Here is a 27,533-nt window from a genome sequence, read left to right as displayed (position 1 = left end):
CTGGCAGTGGCACACACAGTAGGAATTACCAAGGCTGTCTATGCAACACAAGTGTCTGTGGGACACACACGCACGCAAAAAAAAAAAGATCACAAGAACAGGATTAGCTCTCAAAAGAGCTGTTGAGGGGTGTTTTTTTTTAGCAATAAGATTCAGCAAGGAGCAAACTAAGAAGCCTACAAGAGCCTAACTAAGCTTTCTCTAAAGGTCTCTGCACAGCAGCTCTCCCTTCTCTAATTACTGCAGGCACACGAGTGAGTCCAATGCCTGACTCTGCCTGCCTTTTATAAGAGGGGGGGGGGGGGAACCCAAGAGGGAGTGTAGGCTGATTGGCTACAATGTGCCTGCTGACTGTGATGTAGAGGGTCAAAGTTGACCCTAATGATGCACTATGGGGGGGGGGATTGAACTTCCGGAAAAGTTTGCGGTTCTCCGCGAACGTAAACCACCAAAGTTTGCCGGGAGCCGTTCGCCGGCGAACTGTTCGGGCCATCTCTAATGGGGCTGATTTACTAAACCTACTGTGCACAAACAGCGCAGGTTGATATTAGCCACTTCACCACTGAGGGGTTTTACCCCCTGACCACCAGAGCAATTTTCACCTTTCAGCGCTCCTTCCACTCATTCGTCTAAAATTTATTATTATTTATCGCAATGAAATTAACTATATCTTGTTTTTTCCGCCACCAATTAGGCTTTCTTTAGGTGGGACATTATGCCAAGAATTATTTTATTCTAAATGTGTTTTAATGGGAAAATAGGAAAAATGTGGGAAAAAAATTAATTATTTTTCAGTTTTCGGCCATTATAGTTTTTAAATAATGCATGCTACTGTAATTAAAACCTATGAAATGTATTTGCCCCTTTGTCCCGGTTATAAAACCGTTTCAATTATGCCCCTATCACAATGTTTGGCGCCAATATTTTATTTGGAAATAAAGGTGCATTTTTTTCAGTTTTGCGTCCATCCCTAATTACAAGCCCATAGTTTATAAAGTAACAGTGTTGTACCCTCCTGACATAAATATTTAAAAAGTTCAGTCCCTAAGGTAACTATTTATGTATTTTTTTTATTGTACATTTTTTAATTTTTGTTTAATTACAAAAAAAAAAATTGGGAGTGTGGGAGGTAATGAGTTAATTTTTTGTGTAAAAGTAATTTATTTGTGTGGGAAAAATGTTTAGGGTGTAGTTTTACTATTTGGCCACAAGATGGCCACAGTAACTTTTTGTTTTAATGCGACCTCCAAGCGTCCTTTCGGAAGCTTGGAGGAAGTACTTGGAGGCTGGGTAAGTGTGTGTTTTTCACAATGATCGCGCTGCCCATCGGAGAGCAGCGGATCATTGCGGGGCTTAGATCAAGGAACGGGAATGGATTTTCCCATTCATTGATCTCCGGGCGAGTGGGCGGCGGCGTGTTTACTAGCGGCGGGCGGCGTGTTTACGAGCGGGAGCGCGGACAGCGGCGGGAACGCGGAAAGTACGGATTTCTCCGTCCCTGGGGGTTAAAGGATGGAAAAAGGGACGGAGAAATTCGTACGCGTGGGGGTAAAGTGGTTAGAGAGCGCACACTACATGCGGTTCTGTCAGCGTAGTATGCGCTCTTAACTTACGCAGGATCCTTTCTACTGCCACGCGATGTGCTGGTAGAGTGACTGCCATACTTCACTAGCATGGCTGATACTTCACTAGCATGGATGATACTTCACTAGCGCGGCTGCTAATACGTTAATTAGCATGATAGCTGCAGGTTAAACTAAGACACTGCACACCGATGATGGCAGGCTAATGTGATTATGACATTCTTAACTTTTTGTAGAGCCTCTGATTCATGTATCATGTACATCTACAAACTCTGTAGATCATGTGACTATAAGTGGTGTTATTACTATTTACACTGCAACAACAGCATAATGGGGGTTCAGACACAACAGGGCTCAGAAAAACAGGAAAGCACTGGAGAGAGCACTGAAATCAGGGATGGTCATAGTCCGCCAACTTCGCTACGCTGGAACTACGCATAGTTTTACGCAATTACTCTTCACCAAACTACTGCTTCAAAATAAAATATTCGCTTCATATGCATTTCGTAGACTACGCGTTAAAATACGCAATTAAGCGTAGTGCGAAGCGTAGTATATGCGGACGCCTATGTCCTTATGTGGAAAAATTTACTTATGGATTCCTCTTTATATGTTTATACCGGGAACTCTTCTATGCGTACATTCCCCTTTCCAATGTGTAATTTTGTAAGCATACAATCGTACGTGGAAAAATTGACGCGAGTAACGCATTCGTAGTTCACTACGCAATACAAATGTTAACTACGCATAGTTGGCGTAAGCTATGCGTAGTGGTACTTCGCTATGCATAAATTCGTAAGCGTAGTTTTTAAACTTCGCCTACAAAGTACTATGCGTAGATGCAAACTATGAAGCGTAAATTTGCACTGGCGTAGCTTCTGCTCATCTCTGACTGAAATGCTGACTGAATTGCTGTGTAAGGCTTGGTGGTGTATTCTCCACAGTCAGCATGCAACGCATGAGCTGACGTGGAGGAGGTACACACACTAGCACAAAGAAACAGGCTATCCCTAGTATAGTGGAGGGGAGGACTGACTCCAATAGGAGATTGTGGCGCACAGAGCCGGTGCAGATCTGACAGCCACAAACAATGCTTTCGTTATAACGTCTCAGCGCAAAGTAGCGCTGAGCGCATAAACCAGAACTGAGGAGATCAGGACAGGTAGACAGAATGAACGCTTGCTAGCTAGCGGCTACTTAGCGACAGCAAGCGTCCAAAACCAGACAGACTGGAATGAGGCAGCCAATGCGTTGCGGCGATGGCGTGCCTCACAAAGACAGGACAGGATAGTCAGGAAATAGCAGGATCGAGATAGATGAACGTAACACAGATAAATATACAATAAGTATGTTATCCTAGCGTATTACAATTACAGCTATCAATGAAACTATTTGTAACGTCTGACTAACATATGTATATATCGGCAATGAACCGATATATGACATAAGCAGGAACGCTGACTAGGACTGGAGTAATACAGGGAACAGGACTCAGAAGGATTCGCTATCTCTTCGCAGAGATGAACGCAATCCACAAACAGTAACAGAACAGGATTCAGAAGGATTCATTATCTCTTCGCAGAGATGAACGCAATCCACAAACAGGACCAGGAACAGGATAACTAGCTCAGCACGGGTGCTCACGGTACGCGCAAACTACCAAAACGTGCTGGAAAACTGACTAACTGAACACAGGAAATAAACAGTTCGTGTACGTATATATCAGCGACACTGATGTATCAACGTAACACGAATACAAGGAAAATAATAAACGTGCTGGTATGCATATATATTGGCAATGAACCAATATATGATGCAAAACCAGCAAAGTATCTTTAGAACAAGAAACACGATCAGGGGCTGAAGCGACAGCAAGACGGGCTTAAACTGAAGCTATGAAAACCCAAGGAAACCCTGCAGGAAGCAGATCTTTATACTGAGGTCATCCAATGGGAGCAGACATGCAGATTCCCACACAGGTGAATGATAATCAGTCACAAGCTGACAGCAGGGAAAGACAGACAAAGCTATGCAGCTTGCATGGAAATAGATCAGAACTGCCTGAGCTGCAGCACTACTACTTCCAGCAACAGCTGCTGCAGCAGCGATCATCACATGCTGACTGAATTTTGTCACACTATATTTGACACTTGAGGCACCACCAACTTTTTTCAGAACTTCTCCTTCCCCACCACCCTCCTCCAAGAGCCACTTGATTGCATTTGCTTCCCAAGCCAAACTGCCTCAGTTCTTCTCTGTTTATGACTTTAATTCAGGTGTGCTGTTCTTCTTACTATTTTCATTGAAAATAAAATTAAATCTTCAGCTCGTTTTGAAGTCATATCCTGGTACCTAAAAAGGCTGGATTCCCTGGGATGTGGATTTCAACAATCAAGTGGGGTATGGCAACATGTTGGGCAATTGGTTAGAAGTCTAGAATCATAAAATTCTTAGGAACATCTGTTTTCAATTATTTTAAATCTACACGGTGCATCTAAATGCAGTGAACAGATCCATATTCAAACAGTGAACATAAAAAAATACAAATTGTCACCTGGAGAAACGGCAATGAGGAAATACAAGGTAAAAATAGTGCTGGGATATCTTTCAAGTATTAATGTATCATACAGAGACATCATCTGGGTGTGATATCTTGTCATTAATTTCTATTTCTCTTTGTTAAATTTTCTCTGAGTGTTATCATTTATAATTCTGCAACTCTGTCAGGATCCAAACATTTCTGCCCTCCTTAACAACTAAAACACGTAGCCCAGCACTCATTATTGACTGTAGTGCTGTAACCTTTCTGCTCTGGTTACCTAACATTTAGCTCATATGTCATCAGAAAACAAGCTAGTGCCCATCTGCAGTGGTTTCATGTATTATTGCATTCGAAAACAGTATGTGTTGCTACCTGTTTGTCTCATTTGTTTAAACAATGCCATCATCACAAAAACACAAGCTAAGAAGTGTATAACCTTTCCTGCAGACACCAGTGTTAACCATTTCAGCCGCGCGGATGTGAGCTTCACTAGTCACGTCCCTGCAGTTTGGGGGGTATGCAGGCGATCATGCAGGCAGATGCCCGTGATTGCGCTGCTGCTGCTAGCCAATCCGAGCATGTCCGTCGAGAATAAACACTGTTTTTGTGCAAAAACAGTGTTTATTCTTTACATACAGCCGCCTCCCTATCTCCCGCCGCTGATTTCTGCTGGTTTCCGCCGCCGGTCGTTAAACTTATGAATGGAAACAATGTTTCCATTCATAAACTCCCCGTCGCCACTGTGATGGGAGGCTTCCGAAGGAAGCCTACATCACTTCCCCTAGTTACAATGTAGCGATACATTGTATCCTATTAGCGTACATAGTACGCTAATAGGTTTTTCGCTCAGCGGAGACATCTTGTGGCCAAATAGTAAAACACACCTACTGACTTTAAGGGGAAAAAAAATAATATCTATGACAAGAGGGCATATAATTATTAAATAATGGGCTTAAAATGAGTGATGGATGTAAAACTGAAAAAAATTGACCTTTATTTCCAAATAAAATATTGCCACCATACATTGTACTAGGGAAATATTATTTTAAAACTATAATGGCTGAAAATTAGAAATAATTATTTTTTCCATTTTTTTTCTTATTATTCCCATAAAATTGCATTTAAAATAAAATAATTCTTAGCATAATGTACCACCCAAAGAAAGCCTAATTGGTGGAGGAAAAAATAAAGTATAGATCATTTCGTTGGGATAAGTAGTGATAAAGTTATTGGGGAATGAATGGGTGGAGTGCTGATAGGTGAAATTCCTCTTGCCCATAAGGTAAAAATACCCGCGGGCTGAAATGGTTAATTATTCAAACACATGTAAACCAAACATCAATAGTAGAACTATTTGTTTTGTTCTGGCTTCTCAAGAATTGCTTTTATGTTATATATACTTCTCCTATGCCAACCAAATATTACATTGGCTACTCATTTACAGCATTGATGTTTATGCAACATAATACAAAGAATAGTTTGTTTTGCCAAGATTATGCAACCCAGTGATACAATTACAGTTTAATTTACTGAAGTAAACTAACAGCTTAATTGCTACAGATTGCTCAAGGACATTTATAAAGTGCCAGAACACTGAAATACAGTAAATCAAGCTGCTACCCATACAGCAACTGATTGTCACATTTCAGTTACGTTGTGCATGCATGGTTAAAACCATTGTTTGGCAAACATCGCAATCTACAAGATTAACAATGACTAAAGGTACGTATCGCTTCTTTCGTCTTCACAGTAAGTGGCTATATAATTCTGTGCATGTAAAAATAAACTCTTCATAGGCACTACCTCTGTTCTATATCTTTCAGTAACCATACAATCTACATTTTCAAATAATACTTGCTCATACACGGGATATTGTATCTAATATGGAAATATTTTTTCCTATATTTGTACAATTTCACAAAAATGGAGAAGCACCCATGCAAGAAGACCTCTGTGTGCCTTAGCTCATGGTCACAGTACCTAGTGACCCAGTAACAAAAATTCCACAAAGCTGGCACCACCGAATGAAGTAAAAAAGCTCTTTATTCAAGCACCATTAAAAGGACATTCAGTCAGTAATCAAAAATGTAGCAATGGCGACAGCCCGCTGTTTCGAACTTGACGTCCTTTGTCAAGCCATACTGCTATCACTAACCATAAAACACACCTCCTTTAAATAGTGGTCAGTTACACAATCAACCAATGAGCTTGAAATCTTAACAACCAATGAAAACGCCTGACAGGGGGTGAGGACCTGATGGGGAACTGCTCTAAATCATGTGATCCATGGTAGACCAATAGTAACGCAGGTCGCGTGAACGGAATACACATGCGGACAAAAATATGCATAAAAACTCTGGTACACATAAAATGACGTCAACGCATGCCGTACGCGTACAAATTTACGCATGCGTCACCGGATGCGTAAATTTACCAATACAATATCATAGGAGTCCACTCAGTGTGGCGGTTAAAAATTTCCTAAAGCCTCTCAAAAAGCATAAGTCTGATCATAAATGAAAAGACATAAGAAGGCCACATCAAAAAAGGAAACAACCGGCACACACTGTGAAGAACACCGAAAAAAGGGGGGGGGGGGGCGGGGAAGACAGCCTCACCATAGATCATCAAAACAAAAAAGATAAAAAATAAAAACATCAGGAATAAATAACAACCCCTGACGGCGTCGCCACCATTTTACAAGGACAAAAACATGAACTATAAGTCAACAGGATCAAGGTCAACAATACTGGAGCATCAAAAGCTAGTACAAAATTAAATACAAAAACTTAAATCATAATCTCGATTCAAACCCCCTTGACCCATAACCCCCAGGCGTTTAATCCACCAAGCTTCTCTGTGTGCTAATTCTTGTTTGCGGTTCAATTTTCATCGCCAATCAGGGGGGACATTATCAATTACTTGGACTCTCATTTGTGAAATGTTATGTCGTGCTTCTTTAAAATGACTGGATACTGTCTGGGTAGAATCCTTGTTACGGATGGCAGTCTTGTGACCCGACATCCTAACTTTAAGAGGTTTAGTCGTCATCCCAACATACCAAAGACCACATGGGCATACAATTAAATAAACTACATAACTCGAGTCACAGGAGTAACGTCCCCTAACAACAAATCTTGTACCTTTAGAAGGGTGAGTAAAAGTACCGCCCTTATAAATATGACTGCATATATGGCAATTAAGGCAGGGATAGGTACCTTTCCTAACATTATCAGGAGGCCTGTCCCTTGATACCCGGTGGTGAAAAACATTATCCCTAACATTAGGGGCGCTCTTAAAAGACAAGAGAAGAGGGTAGCCGAACTCAGGAATATGAGGAAAAGCCCCTTGTAAAAGGTGCCAACGTTTACGAATGGCCTTGCCAATAGCTTCATTACAAGTATTAAAAGTAGACACAAATGGCATACGATGTTGTTTTGGTTGTCTCTTACCCCATCTACTTTTGTTGGACAGGATGTCAGAAGGATATCCTCTTGCTCTAAATTTAGATTTAAGGGCCTCTTGTTGTTCCTCTCGTTTGATGGGATAGCAGTATGGCTTGACAAAGGACGTCAAGTTCGAAACAGCGGGCTGTTGCCATTGGTACATTTTTGATTACTGACTGAATGTCATTTTAATGATGTTTGAATAAAGAGCTTTTTTACTTCATTCGGTGGTGCCAGCTTTGTGGAATTTTTTTTCCCCCTATATTTGTACTCTTCTTTCCTAAATGTATTAACTTGGAAGTCCCGTTTTCCAATTGTGATTGCAACCACAAGGGCAAAAAATATTGTTAATAAAGCTTAACATTTATGTTTTTCTATGTCATTTTCATGCAATTGTTTGTTTCCATGGTTCAGTTTTGTTTGCAAAACATATACAGTGGAATGTGATCCTAAAATGATAAAATGCAAGCAGGCGAGATCACTACATCCAGAGCATTTATCACCTAACTGACTGTGACTTACTGGCCAAATTAAAGTAGAAAGCCATGTACTTTTTAGCACCTCTCTTCTTCCACAATGCTGATAGGTATAAATGATAGTTATATTTTAATCTACATTGAAAATAAGCATCCATCAAATTTATTTTTTTGTGCCTCTGTATCTCAGTCCCAAGGAAAGAAAGTCAAAAAGGCTGAAGATATCTTCTTGACTGGAACAAAGTATCATCTTCCCAATCCCAACACCTAGCAATCCTAGCAATGGATACCCTCTAAGGTAAGGAAATGAACAAAGCCCCTTTGAAATGCAATTATACAATCTCATCATAATTATTTTCTGTGGTAAGACATTCCTCATCTTAGCCATTGTTATTTTGAAGAACCCCTTTGTAAACAGATGGCAAAACTTCCTTTCAACTATGCAAACCCTTACCCTTTACTTTAGTGGTTTGTGCAGACCTAGAGATAATAAGCTTCTAGGTAGATATACATCTAGCAATGCTGATTCAATCAACTAAGCAATTGTCTTTATTGGGCAATCAACTTCAGTGTGGTCGATCGAAAGTCGAACGACTAGTGTTCAGCACACTACAAGTGATATTCTATGTAATTCACCTTCACAAATCAATGTGACTGATGTTGTGCCTCCATGCTCTGAATGCAAAAAAATCGATTCAGTGTCCATCAAATGATATGTAAACAGTAGCTCCCTGTGTGATCAAACAATATCTTCCATCCTGCTCCATCAACTAAGTTGGTTGATTCAACATGACATTGGTCACTTTTCATTTATTGCGCCTACTGGAACACACATGATTCTCTTTTGATTCAATAAAACAATAAAGTTGAATGGTTGATCGTACAACCAGGGAAAATGTGCACCTCCGCCCCTCCCCCAAGACAACAAGTGCATCCTTGAATCCAAGATCAGAAGCAATGCATATGCACTGGATACAAAGCAACTAAATGGGAGCAACTGGCCATCGAATAAGATTACAGTTTTTGTATATGTTATGGCCAAAACCAGAAATCGGCCAATTCTAGAATTGGCCGGCCGTTTCTAGAACTGGACGATTTAACGTCGGCCAAAGTTCAAAATGCTGGGAATTTCTGACATTGGCCGGCCAGTTCTAGAAACGGCCAAAGTCAGTCGGCCAAAGTCCAAAACGCACAAATCCCAGAGCATCCCGGGTCCTGTCCAGCACCGTGAATGGCACTCGGAACTTCCTCTCTGCTCTGAAAGATGCAGCATAATAATCTTTTTAAAGAAAAGCATTTCTTAGTTACAGCTGATACAAATCCTGCAATAAATCGGCAGTGTGTCTACATCCTGCTTTCTTGGGAGCAGACATATTGATAACATCCTGTGCTTTTAAATTAGCTGCTCTGCTGTGGCAGTCAGGTGACACAGGGGAGAGATCAAATTACAGTGGTGATTAGTCATAGATGAAGGGGGCTTTTCTGGGTGCTTTGCTGGGCACTTTGCATGGCTGTGGGTGCTTTGCTGGGGGGCTGTGCATGGCTGTGGGTGCTTTGCTGGGGGGCTGTGCATGGCTGTGGGTGCTTTTCTGGGGGGCTATGCATGGCTGTGGGTGCTTTGCTGGGGGGCTATGCATGGCTATGGGTGCTTTGCTGGGGGGCTAAGCATGGCTGTGGGTGCTTTTCTGGGGGGCTATGCATGGCTGTGGGTGCTTTGCTGGGGGGCTATGCATGGCTGTGGGTGCTTTGCTGGGGGGCTATGCATGGCTGGGGGGTATTTGATGGCTGGAAATGCATGGTCGGGGGGGGGGGGGGGGCTATGGGCTTTGCTGGGTGCCTTGCATAGCTGGGGGTGATTTGCTGGGCTGGGGGAGCTTTGCTGCAGACCTCCAATCAGGGCGACCAGAGAGGTGGAGAAAGGCAGAGCAGCGCAGCACACTCGCTACCCGCCCGGACCCATACACTTCATATGCGGAAGTGTTCAATGACACTTCTGCATTGAAGTGTTCGGGTCCTGCGGGTCTCGCGTGAGCTGGCAGCTGCTCTGCCTCTCTCTGCCTCGCTGGTGCGGTCGCCCTGATCGGAGGTCTGAGTAGCGGGGGAAGAGAGGGGAGCTGAGATTTCTGGCGGTGGGGAGAGGAGAGCAGCTGGCCGGCAGTAAGGGGGACTTTGGGACTTGGCCGGCCGCGTGAAATCACAACACGTTCTGGCCGGCCAAAATCCGATAATCACACGCATTTCTTACTTTGGCCGCAAGAGCCGGCCACTTCGCATTCTGACCGGCCAGAACCCGAAGTGGCCAGACTTCGGGTTCTGGCCGTAACATATACACCAGAGAAAGGCAGTGCTACTTTAGGCAAACTGCATGCAAATGACCAGCTGCATGTGTGTGCAGAGCCTACTAATAGACAAGAGTCGCTCCCATTTAGCGGTTTTGCAAATAGTGCATATGCAGAGCTTCAGTTTTTGATTTCAAGGTGGGTTTGTTGTCTTTAGAGGGGCTGAGGGAATCCCTGTTGGTACCAAATAAAAGACAGCATGGTATGCGCTGATCTACCTTTTTTTTTTTTTTTTTTTGCATGTTAATTAGCCTATCTCTTAGTTCTCTGTTTTCCAAGCTAAGTAAGTCCAGTTGGTCCAACCTTTCTTGGTAAATGAAACCTGCAGGAAATCCAGGGCTATCTAGCCGCAGCTCAGCTGCAACAAGCAATTGGTGGAATGATGACAGCACGCTGAGCCGGATCAGCTAAAAATAGCGCTAATAGATTTGGGCGCGGCTATATTTCTAATGTTAATTATCGTTTTTGTCAATTTACACTCAATTTTGCATATGTTTGGGCGCAAGTGCCTAAAATCGATATTTTACGTAAATCGATAAAGTAAACTCGGTATTATTCCTAATTTTGTTGTGGAATCGGTAATATCGTTAATTTAAAGTTTATGATAATATATCAGAAAGAATATCAGAACGCTGAATAAAGAAAAATGATGTCAGTCATAACGATAACTTAAAAAGTGTTTTGGTGTAATAACGGTAAATTAACATGTTTAATGATGGAATGTAAGCAAATTATGTCCAAATACATATAATTTTGTAATTACGAAAATATAACATTCACTGTACAGATGTAATAACGATATTTGACATTTCTATTTACGATAATATATTAAGTATTTACGATAATTTAGGGTTAGACACCACCAGGGGAGTTTTAGGGTTAGGCACCATCAGGGGGGTGGTTAGGGTTAGGCACCACCAGGGGAGTTTTAGGGTTAGGCACCATCAGGGGGGTGGTTAGGGTTAGGCACCACCAGGGGAGTTTTAGGGTTAGGCACCACCAGGGGTGGTGGTTAGGGTTAGGCACCATCAGGGGGGTGGTTAGGGTTAGGCACCACCAGGGGTGTGGTTAGGGTTAGGCACCACCAGGGGAGTTTTAAGGTTAGGCACCACCAGGGGGGTGGTTAGGGTTAGGCACCACTAGGGGGTCTAGGGGTTAGGGATAGGTACAGGGAGGGTTCTGTGTCAGAGTAGGGTTAGGTACATTTAGGGTTAGCCACCACCATGGGGGGTTAGGGTTAGGCACCACCAAGGGAGGGTTCTGTGTGAGAGTAGGGGTTAAGATGTGTTGTTGAATTACATTACGATATTTAACGTTATTATATTTTCGTTTTAATATCACATCTGTTTTATACCTGTAATAATAATAATCAGAATTATCGATTTTACATTACAAATACCGTTAAATTATCGATATTTCTAAATTACGATATTTTTCTTTTCCCGATAAATCGCGCCTAAATTTGACCGCGACTTTTTTAAATGTACGCCCCTGAGCTGCCCAGAACTGCAGAGCGATTGCAAATGACAATGAGACTTATTGCGAATGCACAACCGAATGCAGGCTGACAAGCTAGAACTGTCCATTTGCAGCTCCACTGCAACGGACAGAACACGCTACAGGAAGGATCCTTACAGTGACTTCCATGAGTAGAATAAGTAGGGGAAAAATTGACTCAGCTACCAAGTGTCACTTTAAAATCTGGCATTAACCACTAAAAATGTCTTGAAGTGTGTCTCACATCTTAATTGGCCATTGTGAAGATTTCAGGATGCGAGACTCACGCCCTGTATTAAAACCAGCTGCCACGCACTAATGCTGGTGGACATGCACACCAGCATCATTTCCGACCGTGCATGCACGTGCTCATGCACCTGCATGTATCTGTTTCATGAATGATTGTTGCTATTTGCTACAGCAGTAATCATTCACTTTTGAAAAGTGAAACAAAAATTTAATAGATGGTGTCAGGGTCAGTAGAATTTTTTTTTAAATGAGGTGATAAACTCATCCTAGCCTTTGCACACCATGTGTCACCTGTACTAAGCCTTAAAGTGTACCAGAGATGGTACACTGGCCCTTATTTATACTTACCTGTGGCTTCCTCCAGCCCCATGAGCAGTGTGGCTTCTCTCGCCGTCCTCTTCGGCCCCTCCATCCTACCACTATGACTCCCAGTAATCTGGTCATTTACCGCTAGTCATCTGCTTCTGCGCATGTGTGGCAAGGCCGCCCAGGCACCGCCTCCGCGCTCCCATCCCCTGGAGCATTCTGCGCAGTAGTACTGGGTAGCTGCAGAATGCTGCAGGAGACTGGAGAACAACAAGGGGTGCAAGCGCAGCCAAGCTGCGCATGCGTAGAAGCCCGCGGCTGCCCGGATCATTGGCAGTTATTGCGGGAGAACGGAGGGACCAAAGAGGATGGCGAGGGAGGCCACAGTGCTCATAGGGCTGGAGGAAGCCCCAGATAAGTATAAATATGGGCTAGTGAACCACAGGAGAGTAACTAGACTTAATAGGCCCCCCTGCAAAAATTATAGCATGGGGTCCCTGAAATTCATGAGGGTCATGTGATTGGGAGCTGGCGAATAGCAGCAGAGAGTGTTTTGCTATAAAGCAGCACCTGGAAGCTGGAAAAAATTACACACTCTTGCACATGGTGCTTGTGAGTGAACAGGAAGGTTTTTTTTTTGCTATTTGGCTGCACTTGTGGGGGGGGGGGGGAGAGGGAGGTGGAGGGGCCCCCAAAGCCTCTGGGCCCCCGTGTGATGGCAGGGGTCGCAGGGGTGATTGTTACGTCCATTGTTAACCATATGTGGTGTTGTTGTAACCAGGAAGAGGAAAGTAATATCTTTTGAGTAGAGATGGCTTGAACCTCCGATTTTAGGTTCGCGACCTCGAACGCAAATTTCCGCAAAAGTTCGGGTTCGCCCGAACCGCAATAGACTTCAATGGGGAGGCGAACTTTGAAAATTACAAACATTTATGCTGTACACAAAAGTGATGGAAAAGATGTTTCAAGGGGTCTGTAAGGAAACGCGGAAAGGCCGCTGTCTCTCGAGGTGAGGCGGCCGTTTCCGCGTCCAGCATGGCGTCACAACGCGGAAAAAACGCCGCATGCCGCATAGGCAGTGCGGCGGAATCCGCATTGGTAACGGCGGAATCCGCATCAGAGGCGGCCCACGCACTAGATACATTGCATGACAGTACTGGTGTGGCTGGGACTGATAGTCCACCAAGATTCAGACTTACACGCGCGCGAGCACAGAGGCAGAGTTTAAATAGCAGTTAGAAGGGAGTCGGCTGACCAGCTGGGTCAGCTGACAAATTCCACTGCTCTCATTGGACCAGCAATTAGGGAGGTCCTGGAAAGGTCCTAGAGTATATATACTGCTGGTTGTTCACTTGCTCTTTGTCTGGCGTGCAATCACATATGTGGGAGCACCCAGATCCGTAGTCAGATCCGCAAGTGTGCCGGGACCAGCTGGAGCTGTAATCCTACACTTAGCTAGATTCTGTTGATAGCTAAAGTACTAGTTTGATTGTGATTATCTGTTATGACTTTTGCCTGCCTTGACTATCCTCCTGAACTCTGATCTTGTACTTCGATATTTCTGATACTCTGTTGCCGAACCCTGGCTCGTTCCTTGACTCTGCTTCTGCCTCCTGATTTTGTACCCCGATATATCTGATACCCCGTTGCTGAACCCTGCCTGTACTTTGACTCCGTCTTTGCCTCCTGATCTTGTACTTTATCTGTCCGTGTGTGTACGACCTGGCTTGTCCGACCTCGAGAACCGACCTTACCGTTAGAGGCGGTTCCTCGCTCTGTTAGCGACCCTTCCTCCTGAGGGTCACTTTCAGACTATCCTTCCTACTGTCAGTCTGACTCCTCCCGTCTTGGAGAGCTCAGGTCTGCGGAAGGAATCTGTGCAGTACTCCTTGCTGCACTGAGGCCTAGTCCTCAAAGTGTTACTGTTACACCAAACACTACACTCTACTCAGGTGAACAGAGGTTAGCTAGTATATCGGATTATCAGTGATACTGCAGATCACGTATAATCTGGTATACATCTGTATTCCCAGTGATTCTGCAGATCACTGGTAATCAGATCCTCTCTGTGCTTCACCGATCGTTACAGGGTCTAACACCTGGAGGGGGGCATGGCGGAGTGGGATAGACGCTAAAAGTCCCCGGGAAAAATTTGAATTTGACGCACAGCAGCGTTTTAAGGACAGAAATCACATTGCATGCTAAATTGGAGGCCTAAAGTGCTTTAAGCATCTTGCATGTGTATACATCAATCAGGTAGTGTAATTAGTGTACTGCTTAAAACCAAACTCACTGTAACGCACCACAAACAGCTGTTTGTGTAGTGACGACCGCGCTGGACTGGTGCGCACCATGGCGAGAGTGCAGGCGATAGCGGTTTTCAAGCCCATATGGTCGCCGGGCTGTGGTAGCTCAATGTTAGAACAACTGAGACTGTCCAGCTGATCGAATCTGGTCTGTCCACAATGAAGCAACGACCTAATTATGTTGGGTGTGCCCCCCCCCCCCCCCCGACACACTCATATAGCCGGCGGTCATTGCTTCATTGCGATACGCAAGCCCTTTCACCGCGGCAAGAAAACAATCACGGAGGGGAATTGACACATGTACATGCCTTTTGTTTTGTTGTTGCAGCTGCAGTGCAGCCAGAAAAATTAGGCAGGCATGTTCACACACCTGAAAAAAATTGTTATTGGTTTTGTTAGTGGCTGCTGCTAGCAGCGGCCTTAATCATTCAGGGATACCCTAGAGTCCTGGACCATGTTGGTGGAGAAGGCAGTCAAGGGGCCTGCAGGCAGAGATGCTGTGTGGGGACTGGGGGTCGACTTAGTCTTGGAGCAGGCAGTCACACGGCGTGCAGGCTGAGATGCTGTGTGAGGGGACTGACTTAGTCTTCGGGTGGGAAGTAGCCCTCCAGGATCCATGTCTCATTCATTTTGATAAAGGTGAGGTACTGAACACTTTTTTGACCTAGGCAACGCGACTTATCTTCTCAGTGACAATGGCCTCAATTCACTAAGCTTTATCAAACACTTTATCGAACGTTTGATTATTTACCTAGTGGGTAAAATCTAATTTTTAATTCCGATGTTATAGATTGATTGAATGTTTTATCAATAAAACATTCAATAAATATATAACACCTTAGTGAATTCAAAATTCAATTTTACCGATGAGGTAAATTATCAAACGTTCGATAAAGTGTTTGATAAAGCTTAGTGAATTGAGTCCAATGCCTCCAGCTGCACTGAAGGTCCTTTCTGACAGGACACTTGAAGCAGGGCAAGACAGAAGTACTTTGTACAGAAGTACAAGAACTTTGTGCTTATACCAAGGGTCTAGTAGCGTTGCTACCCAGTACAGGTCATTCCCCTAGAGTTTTTTTATACGGGGGTCCCTCAACAGGCTGGACAGCATGAAAAACGCCATCTGCACAAAGGTGGATGCAGACATACTATCCATCTCCTCTTGCTCTTCCTCAGTGATGTCAGGTAAGTTCTCCTCCCCCCCCCCCCCCCCCCAGCCACTGAACAATGAAAGTTGAGCAGCACAAGCCCACTGCGATGCCTGCTGTGGTTGTTTTTCCGCCTCCTCCTCCTTCTAAAAAAAAAACAAAAAAAAAAAACACCACCTTCCTCATCTAACTCCTCTTCCCAACACTACTCTTCCTCCTCCTCCCCTCTCCTCTGTGCTGCCGCAGGTGTTGAGGAAACATCTGGTTCTGCTGATAATTGATCCCACAACTCTTCCTCCTGTTCCTATTCACGCTCCTCCACAGCTTGATCCAGCACTCTACGCACGGCACACACCAGGAAGAAAGCATATGGGATAATGTCGCTGATGGCGCCTTCACTGCGACTCATCATGTTTGTCACCTCCTCAAATGGCCGCATGAGCCTGCATGAATTTTGCATGAGTGTCCAGTACTTCTGCCAGAACAACCTTATCTCCCCAGAGCATGTACTTTTACTGTAGTTGTAGAGATAAGGGTTGACCGCTTTCTCCTGTTGTAGCAGGCAGTTAAACTTCAGTCGGACTATTGCAAATCAAGCGCCTCACTGACAAGTTGTTTATCTGCTGAATATTGGCCAAGCGTGCCATGGCTGTGTAAGACCGCCTGAAATGCCCACACACCTTCCTGGACTGCTTCAGAAAGTCCTGTAAGCCTGGGTTCTTACACACAAATCTCTGAATTTTTAGATTCAGCACATGTGCCACGCAGGGTACATGTGTCAACTTTCCCAAATTCAAAGCCGAAATGAGATTTCTGCCATTGTCGCACACCACGTTGCCGATCTCCAGTTGGTGCGGGGTCAGCCACTGATCCACCTGTTTGTTAAGAGCAGCCAGGAGAGCTGCTCCAGTGTGACTCTCCGCTTTGAGGCAAGACATGTCTAAGATGGCGTGACACCGTCGTACCTGGCATGCAGCATAGGCCCTGGGGAGCTGGGGCTGTGTAGCTGGAGAGGAGATCACAGCACTAGTAGAGTAGCACTGCTCAGTCGAGGAGTAAGTAATGTGCCTGCCCTGACCGTGCTTTGCAGACCAGGCATCCATGGTCAGATGGACCATTGACCCAACGCTGTGTGCCAGAGATGACACCACTTGCCTTTCAACTACATGGTACAGGTTGGGTATCACCTTTTTTGAGAAATAATTGCGGCCTGGTATCTTCCACCATGGTGTCCCAATCACCACAAATTTTTGAAAGGCCTCAGAGTCCACCAGCTAGTATGGTAACAGCTGGCGAGCTAACAGTTCCACCAAGCCAGCTGTCAGACGCCGGGCAAGGGGGTGACTGGCAGACATTGGCTTCTTCTGCTCAAAGATTTCCGTCGCGGACACCTGGCTGCTGTGGGCAGAGGAGCAGGAACCGCTCAAGGTGAGAGGCGGAGTGGAGGAGGGTAGCTGTGAAGGTGCAAGGGAGAAAGCGGCTGAAGATAATGCACCTGAAGGAGGAAGAGGAAAAGGAGGGTGGCTTTGCTTTTTGTGTGCTGCTTTTCCTCAGGTGGTCTTCCCATTGCAGTTTGTGCTTTCTCGTCGTGTGCCTTCATAAGGCAGTTGGCCTTTCCACTGCTCAATTTTTGGTTCTCCACACTGTTGAGCCCTGGGGTGATGGCACTATGGTGGCATCAGCAGCTGACGTTGAAGGGCATTTTGGCTGGCTGTCCATAGGTGGCGATATATGGCACTGGACACTGCCACAAGCTTTTTCTGATGACGAGCTCCCCCTGCTTCTTTCAGCAACTTGTCTCCTCCTACTCCTCTCTGACCCCCCCCCCACTCTGAACTGTCCCCCTGTTCATCTCCTCTTTTGGGAAGCCACGTGATATCCATATCATTATCATCATCATCATCATCATCATCATCATCATCATCATCATAATCATCCTCCCCAGCTTCGCTTGTATCAGACACCTCCAAAACTGCACCAACAGCAGGTACTTCATCCTCCTCCTCACACCTTACGTCCATAGTGCCGCCTAACTCAGACATATGAGGTAGTGTAACTTGCTTAGCGTCTTCATCTTGTTGTAACAATAATGGCTGTGAATAGGTTAATTCCCTACCAAATAACGCCTGTGAAGTATCAAATGTAGCAGATGTGGTGCTTGTAGTAGCGCTGGTGGCTGCGGAAGATGAGGTGTTTTGTTAAGTAGTCAACTACATCCTGACAATCTTGGGAGTTGATGGCATGTGCCTTTTTCTGAGCACTGTACTTTGGTCCAGGGCCGCACAAAATATCGTCAGCACGACCTCAAACAGACCTGCCAGGTGGCCTGCCTCTGGGTCTGCCTCTGCCTGTTTTGTCCATATCGGGGCGGATGAAGTGAAAGGTATTCATTGACTTGACTAATACAATGTGCAGTCACACAGATGCAGTGAAAGGTATGCAGTGATTGGTATTACAATACAATGTGCAGCTGTCACACAGGTGCAGTTAACAGGTATGCACAGACTGGTATATAAAACAGTGTGCGGTCACACAGGTGCAGTGAACAGGTATGCACGGACTGGTATATAAAACAGCTTGCAGTTACACAGGTTCAGTGAACAGGTATGCAGTGACTGGTATATAACACTGCGTGCTGTCACGCTGGTGCACTGAACAGGTATGCTGTGACTGGTATTACAAATGTGCAGCTTTCACCAACACAGGTGCAGTGAACAGTTATGCAGTGACTGGTATATACCACCGCGTGCTGTTACGCTGGTGCACTAAACAGGTATGCAGTGACTGGTATCTATACAAAGTGCAGCTGTCACACACACAGGTGCAGTGAACAGGTATGCAGTGACTGGTATTACAAATGTGCAGCTGTCACACTCACAGGTACTGTGAACAGGTATGCTGTGACTGGTATATAATATAACACTGCTTGCTGTCACGCAGGTGCACTGAACAGGTATGCAGTGACTGGTATCAATACAATGTGCAGCTGTCACACACACACACACACACACACACACACACACACACACACACACACACACACACACACACACACACACACACAGGTACCGTGAACAGGTATGCAGTGACTGGTATATAATATAACACTGTGTGCGGTCACACAGGTGCAGTGAACAGGTATGCAGTGACTGGTATCAATACAATGTGCAGCTGTCACCCACACAGGTACCGTGAACAGGTATGCAGTGACTGGTATATAATATAACACTGCGTGCTTTCACGAAGGTGAACTGAACAGGTATGCAGTGACTGGTATCAATACAATGTGCAGCTGTCACACACACAGGTGCCGTGAACAGGTATGCAGTGACTAGTATATAATATAACACTGCCTAACAAGCCTAACAAGAGCCTAACTAAGCTTTCCCTAATCTGTGCAGCAACCTCTCTCCCTTCTCTAATTACTGCAGCCACACTGAGTGAGATAATGGCCGACGCAGCTGCCTTATATAAGGGGGAGGAGGGGCTCCAGGAGGAAGTGCAGCCTGATTGGCTACAATGTGTCTGCTGACTGTGATGTAGAGGGTCAAAGTTTAGCCTAATGATGTAATATAGGGGGCGGGTCGAAGTCACATATAGTTTGCGGTTCACCACGAACCACCGTTTGGGCCATCTCTACTTTTGAGGTGTTTTATTGGCATTTGTTACATAAAAATTAGGATGGGTAAAGCAGACAGAAAATTTAACATATCCAACTTTATTCAAAACCGGACATACTGCAATGTTTATATCCCAAGAAAACTCAAAACTACATCTAAAATTAAATTATTTAAATATATTATAATGTACGAGAACACATCATACAAAAATAAGAAATCAGAGAGATAAATCTAATTTCCAATCCCAGGGTTAGTCTTTTTGTTGTTGAGAAGGATATAAAAGTACAGCTTACAAGTATTAACATGATGTGTGAATGAGCTTTCATGGCAAACCCTTAGGCTAATCTACTTAGAGAGGTTTCTATTATTTATTAAGGTTACAGCCTGTGCAATGTTGTCTCCAAAGAACAGATAGAAAATTATTCTTATAGAAAATAATTCATTCTAAGAAGTAAAATGCACGTGTTAGCAATCACTTTGGTACAATAAAACAGCATATTTTTTTTTTTAGCTGTGAATATGAATTTTGGGAAAACATATTTTGTTCTTTTAAAGTGTCTAAAAATACAAACCTCTACTTTGCAATAATTATCTGTTGCAGTTATCAGGGTCTGAAAATGGAAATTTTGATAATTCAATCCAAAATCCAGTGGTGTGAAAACAGGGAAGGCAGATGTTGTGACCACACCAGGGTTCCTGGGCCCAAGGAGCCATATTGGGCCCTCCTCCAGTCACTGTATTAGATTCTATAGTAGTAATAATTACCACTACATATGTGAATAGTGGTAACCATTAACAAAACAATTAATCCTCTGCTCACACCACTCTTACATACTTGTTGTCCTTGGGAAGCCAATTTTGATGGTCTATATCATGCAATTATTAAACATAAAGCACTGTGGTGGGCACAAGGGGTATGTTGTAAAATTAGCATCAAGCCCCAGGACCCTGTAGCTATGCCACTTCTAAAAATGCCTCTACTGAAAAAAAAAATCACTGTTATGTACAATATTGCCTTATGTGTTACTACTCATATACTCCTAAACTAATGCATTAAAGGGAAGGTCCAAGCAAAATAAAAAAATGAGTTTCATTTACCTGGGGCTTCTACCAGCCCATGCAGCCATCCTGTGCCCTCGTAGTCACTCACTGCTGCTCCAGTCCCCCGCTGGCAGCTTGCCGACCTCGGAGGTCGGCGGGCGGCATTGCGTACATTTTTACGCATTCCCGCTAGTGCAGAAACATTAACACATACATTTTTACGCGTTACGGGTTCAATGCGTACATTTTTACGCGTTGAACCACTAACGCGTAAAAATGTATATGTTAATGTTCCTGCACTAGCGGGAATGCGTAAAAATGTACGCAATGTGGCCCGCCGACCTCCGAGGTCGGCAAGCTGCCAGCGGGGGACTGGAGCAGCTTTCCGCTGGATAGCACTGCTATCCAGCGGAAAGCCCAGCAGAGACTTTACTTCCTACGCCAACTGAGGAAATTCGGCATGGCCCAGGAGGTTCTAACAAGCTTCTACTCCGCCACCATTGAATCGATTCTCTGCTCTTCCATCTTGGTCTGGTATAATGGTGCAAACGTCAATGACAAGTACAAACTACAGAGGGTCATCAGGATGGCGGAGAGGATCATTGGGAGACCCCTCCCTTCACTTGCCCACCTACACAACACAAGGCTGCGATCTAGGGCACTGAGGATCGCAAATTACCTTTCCCACCCAGGCAACCGCTATTTTAATCTCCTCCCATTGGGCCGGAGGCTTCGAGCCATCTCAACAAGGACTGCTAGACACATGAACTCATTCTTCCCCTCGGCTGTCAGCCTTCTTAACCAGTGATGCTCGGATACCCCCCAATCACGGATCCGCATGCGGCCGTGATTATTGGAGCCGCATCTGTATCTACCCGTGATCGCGTGCCGTATTTTTTTCCGCAACTGGCTCGACTCGTGTTCAGCATTGTAGAAATCCGCAATGTCGTGTCGTGGGCAGTCGTAACCCGTAATGCTTCATGTGTATCGCCATGCCGCCATGCGTACAAATGTACGTGTTGAATAGCTGAGATTGCGCAAGCGTATCAGTAGTCAATGCGGACATAAAAATCCGCATGTATGTACGTGTCGTATTGTTCAATGCGTATCAGTGGGTACCCGTACTGACTAACTGCGCATGCGCATGCGTATCAGTAGGCAATGCGGACATAAAAATCCGCATGTAGCCTCCCCTCCTGTGATTGGTCGCTCTAGCCTGCGTCAGGGGCCTCTGATTGGCCCAGTGACATGTATTGGGAAAAATCCGTATCACGGCCGCATCAAGGCCGTGATTACGGGTCGTGACCCGTCTTTTTGTATGCATGCCGTGATCCGGATTTGACGCGATGTCGTGATCCATGCGGATCACGGCATCCGGATCACGGCCTTCGTGATGCAGAAAAATGGCCGTGAATCACGCGTACCCGTGATCACGGCCATTCGTGAGAGCACCACTGTTCTAAACTCCCTCCAAATACTCCCATCAGCACTCCCACCTCCATCAAGGTCCACAGCCTGAGCTGTGACACTGCCGATCAATTGATCAGCCCACAGGTCTGACTAACTCTATGTAGGACTGGATCTGTGTGTGGACAGAAACCACAGAATGATCTGCTATGTATGAACCATGTTAACGGTTATTGTTGTTCCTCTGCTTGATGTCCTTTGCATGCTTGTGATCCTATTATGTATGTCTTCTTCCTGAGCTATGTATTGTGCCAAATCCAATTCCGGGCATAACCCCGTTATGCTTGGCGAAATAAACGATTCTGATTCTGATTCTGAGCAGCAGTGAGTGACTACGAGGGCACAGGATGGCTGCATGGGCTGGTAGAAGCCCCAGGTAAGTAAAACTCATTTTTTTATTTTGCTTGGACCTTCCTTTTAATGGTCTTTTCATTTTGCAGTACTTTTATAATTGATAAGATGAAAAAAAAAGACTTAAAACCTGATACTCACCCCTCCTACAAGACTTCAAGTCACCAATTACCACTTTTTGTTTTTCATTAATTCATGGTGAAGAACCTCTTGCTTTTACCAAAAAGTTTACCATACGTTCCTGTAAGATGTTAATCCCTTCAGAAGGTAATACAAAGGAGTATGATTTATTGGTGATGTGAAAATTAACAGAGAAGGGGTAGCTCTATCCAGGGCTGGGCCGAGGCGAGAGAGGCTCCAGTCTCAGGGCGCAGTGTAGGAGGGGGTGCACAACTCACTCAGCTATCATTCTCCTATTGTGTTTGAAGCAGAGAGAAATAAGAAAAGGGGATACATAGCAGTGACTAAAAGCCAGATAACTAGAGATTAAGGTGTTGGGGGGGGGGGGGTTAGGGGCCCCGGGGCGCCTCTTACTCTAATAGCAATCAGTGTGTGATGGGGTGGGAGGTATGGGGGGGGGGGGGCACACTTTGGTGTTTCAGCCTTGGGTGCTGGAGGACATTGTCCAGGCTCTGGCTCTATCTCTAGTTTATAGCAACAATTTGTAGAGCTTCAGTGATTGGTTCCATTTGTCACCTCTTTATGAGAGCTTGGAAGGTAATATCCAGAAATAGCAGAGCATTGAACTCATCTACACCATTAAGGGAGTTATCCAGAGTAATACTTAGCAATTCATCTCTCATTTCAACATAATGCAGCTTTGAGAATAATATCTCTGGATAGAGCTTTATGGGCTTGCCTGGTGTTTTGTGTATTATGTGACAGCTGAATAGTTCCCAGGGAGTTGGTTTCTAGAAGTATCATTTTCAACAGCTGTAAAGTAAGTTTCTTTCCATGTAACAAACTCAGGAACTGCAATTAAGTGTACATTTCTCTTGTACTATAGTTTTCTGTCATGTTTTTTTTAGTCATTGGTTCGGGGAGGTTAGTGTTAGGCAGAGGATAGGGGAGGTTAGTGTTCGGCAGTTAGGCACAGGAAAGCAAGGTTAGTGTTAAAGGGGAACTGAAGAGAGAGGTATATGGAGGCTGTCATGTTTATTTCCTTTTAGACAATACCAGTTGCCTGGCAGCCCTGCTGATCCTCTGCCTCTAATACTATTAGCCATAGCCCCTGAACAAGCATGCAGCAGATCAGGTGTTTCAGTGGTTCAGACTTATAAGTCTGATCTGACAAGACTAGCTGCATGCTTGTTTCTGGTTTTAATCAGATACTACTGCAGAGAAATAGACCAGCAGGGCTGCCAGGCAACTGGTATTGATTAAAAGGAAATAAACATGACCGCCTCCATATACCTCTCTCTTCAGTTCCCCTTTAAGCACATAAGAGGGAAGGTTAGTGTTAGGCAGAGGAGATATGAGGTTAACCCTCCTGGTCAATTAAAACCGCCAGGGGCAGCGCAGCACTATTTTTTTTAATTTTTTTAAATCATGTAGCTAGCCTAGCACTAGCTACATGATAGCCGCTGTGCAGCGGCATCCTCCCACCCTCTTCGATCGCCTCAGGCAATCAAGCCCGTCCGGAAATCCCATTCTGAACGGGATTTCCATTAGGGCTTTCCCCGTCGCCATGGCGATGGGCGGGATGACGGCACTGACGTTGTGACGTCAAAGGGAGTCCCGATCCACCCCTCAGCGCTGCTTGCCACTGATTGGCCAGGCAGCGCATGAGGTCTGGGGGGGGGGGGTGGCGTGGCGGGTAGCGGCGAATCGGCGGCGATCGCAGGTAAAACGCAGCTAGCAAAGTGCTAGCTGGGTGTCTAAAAAAAAAAAATTTATGCTTATCGGCCCAGCAGGGCCTGAGAAATCCTCCTGCGCGGCATAGCCCGAGCTCAGCTCGGGCTTACCACCAGGAAGGTTAATGTTAGGCAGTGGAAAGGGGAGGATAGTGTTAGGCAGAGGAGAAGGTAGGTTATTGTTAGGCACAGTAGAGGTGGAGTTTTGTGTTAGGCAGAGGAGAGGGAAAGATTAATACTAGGCAGGTTAGTATTTGGTACAGGAAATGTGATGGTTCATGGTATGCATGGATATCAAATATTCAGAAGACATTTTTTTTGTCACCCTACCAACCAAAGTCAGATAAACACTCTTACATCTGACCTTTGTCCTACAATGTCCTGCCAATTAGAGATGGCCCGAATGGTTCACCGGCGAACGGTTCCCAGCGAACTTCCGTGGTTCACGATCTCGGCGAACCGGGAACTTTTCTGGAAGTTCGGTTCGCCCCCATAGTGCACCATTAGGGTCAACTTTGACCCTCTACATCACAGTCAGCAGGCACATTGTAGCCAATCAGGCTACACTCCCTCCTGGAGCCACTCCTCCTCCTTATAAAAGGCAGGCCCCGCTGGCCATTATACTCACTCGTGTGCATGCAGTAAATAGAGAAGGGACAGCTGCTGCAGTGCAGACTCTCTCATAGGGAAGGATTAGTTAGGCTCTTGTAGGCTTGTTAGTATGCTCCTTGCTGATTATTATTGCTAAAATAGCACCCCACAACAGCTCTTTTGAGAGCTAATCTTGTTCTTGTGATCTATTTTTTTTTCTGTGTGTCCCACTGACACTTGTGTTGCATAGACAGCCTTGATAATCCATACTGTGTGTGCGCCACTAGCAGGCCCAGCACATTCAGTGACTACCTGTTTGTGTGACAGGTGCACATTGCAATACCCAGTACCGCATATACCTACCACCTGTTGTTCACAGTGCACCCACCTACCTACGTGAGCGCACACAGTGTGATATAACACTCCGTGCATACCTGTTAACTGCACCTGTGTGACTGACTGCACATTGTATTAGTCAAGTCAGTGCATACCTTTCACTTCATCCCCCCCCCCCCCCCATATGGACAAAACTAAAGGCAGAGGCAAGCCACCTGGCAGGTCTGTTCGAGGTTGTGCTGTTGTGATTTTGTGTGGCCCGCGACCAAAGTACAGTGTTCAGAAGAAGGCACGTGCCATCAACCCCCAAAATTGTCAGGACGTAGTTGACTATTTAACACAGAACACCTCATCTTTCTCAGCTTCCGTATGGAAGCTTGACATATCTTCCTCCTCTTGCTGTGATTCTGGCACCCCACTTAACACTCAGTCGGCCGCCACCACCAAAATGCCATCACCCCAGGGCTCAGCGGTGTGGAAATTTTTTTGTGTGTCTGCCTCAGATGAGAGCAATGCCATCTGTACACTTTGCCACCAAAAACTGAGCCGTGGAAAGACCAAGACCCGTGTAGGGACAACTACCTTACAAAGGCACATGATTACAAAACACAAACTGCAATGGAATGACCACCTGAGGGAAAGCAGCACACAAAAGCAAATCCACACACCGCAGTGGAAGATATGCAATTATTTCTCAAAAAAGGCGATACCCAAACTGTACCGTGATGTTGAAACGGCAAGTGGTGTAATCTCTGGCACACAGCGTTAGGTCAAGGGACCATCTGACCCCGTGGTCTGCAAAGCACGGTCAGGCCTGCCCGAAGACTAAGTCAGTCCCCACACACAGCATCTCTGCCTGCAGGCCGCTTGACTGCCTTCTCCGCCACCACCAACAGGGTCCAGGACTTCAGGCGGATTCATGAATTTTTAAGGCCGCTGCTAGCAGCGGCCGCTATACTAATTTTTCTGGTGCGTGTACATGCCTGCCTAATTTTTCCGGCTGCACTGCGGCTTTAACAACAAAACAAAAGGCATGTACATGTGCCAATTCCCCTTCGTGATCATTACCTTGCTGCGGTAAAGGGCTTGCGTATCACAATGAAGCAATGACCGCCGGCTATATGAGTGTCTGGCGGGGTAGGGGGGGGCACACCCAAGATACTAAGGTTGTTACTTTATTGTGGACAGACCAAATTCGATCAGCTGGACAATCACCTCAGCCTGGCGACCATATGGGCTTGAAAACCGCTATCGCCTGCACTCTCTCCATGGTGCGCACCAGTCCAGCACCGCCGTCACAATACAAACAGCTGTTTGCGGTGCGTTACACAGTGAGTTTGGTGTGTCAGTGTGAAGCAGTACTCTAATTACACTCCCTGATTGATGTACACACATGCAAGATGTTTTAAAGCACTTTAGGCCTGCAATTTAGCATTCAATGTGATTTCTGCCCTTAAAACACTGCTTTGCGTGAAATCCAGATTTTTCCCAGGGACTTTTGGCATCTATCCCACTCATCCATGCAAAAACTCAGATGTTAGACCCCTTGAAACATCTTTTCCATCACTTTTCTGGTCAGCATAAATTTTTCTAGTATTCCAAGTTTGCCTCCCCATTGAAGTCTATTGCGGTGCGCAGAAGTTCGTGCGAATCAAACTTTTTATGGAAGTTCGCAAACTCGGTTCACGAACCGAAAATCAGTGGTTTGGGTCATCTCTGCGCAAAAGGTGGATCAGCGCATCACCAGGCCGCCTCCAAATGGCCTCGAATCAGAGGTGCGCTGAGCCCCCCCCCCCCCCCCCCCCCCCAGGCCATCTCTACTGCCAATATGAGAAATTGGCCACACTTCTGGGTTTGGCTGCTACATATACTGTATATCAGTCCTATATCCATGGATATGAAGTCTAAAGGTGGCCATACACCATACAATTAAAAGATCCAATTTTACACTAGTTCTATAAATACGATCGGTTGTCCCAAATATATGAAAGCTTTTTTGCTGAAAAATTCAGACCAATTTTATCAAGAATTGTATGGTGGTACTATAAGAGAAAAAGATACCCCTATAAACAGCACCACTGCAGACCATATGTGTCAATCAAAACATTTCTTTATTACAATCTTTGTAAACACATATCAATGATACACAATTTTTTTTTTAAAAACAGCATAATATTGTATTTCCAGCCATATTCAACAATAATGGGCCTGCTAGATATAATATTCTATTATGTTCAACCTCAGTGGATGTACAACCTGTACAACCTGTTCATGGATGAACCCAGGTTCAGTAAGAATTATAAAGTGCAAAAACCTGTGTATAACAGTGCATATCAGCCCTGCTTGGGACCATGAAAGTGCATATAGTGCTATATTTACACA

Source organism: Hyperolius riggenbachi, chromosome 3, assembly GCF_040937935.1.
Source record: "Hyperolius riggenbachi isolate aHypRig1 chromosome 3, aHypRig1.pri, whole genome shotgun sequence".
Taxonomy (NCBI): domain Eukaryota; kingdom Metazoa; phylum Chordata; class Amphibia; order Anura; family Hyperoliidae; genus Hyperolius; species Hyperolius riggenbachi.
This window is presented reverse-complemented; position numbering follows the sequence as displayed.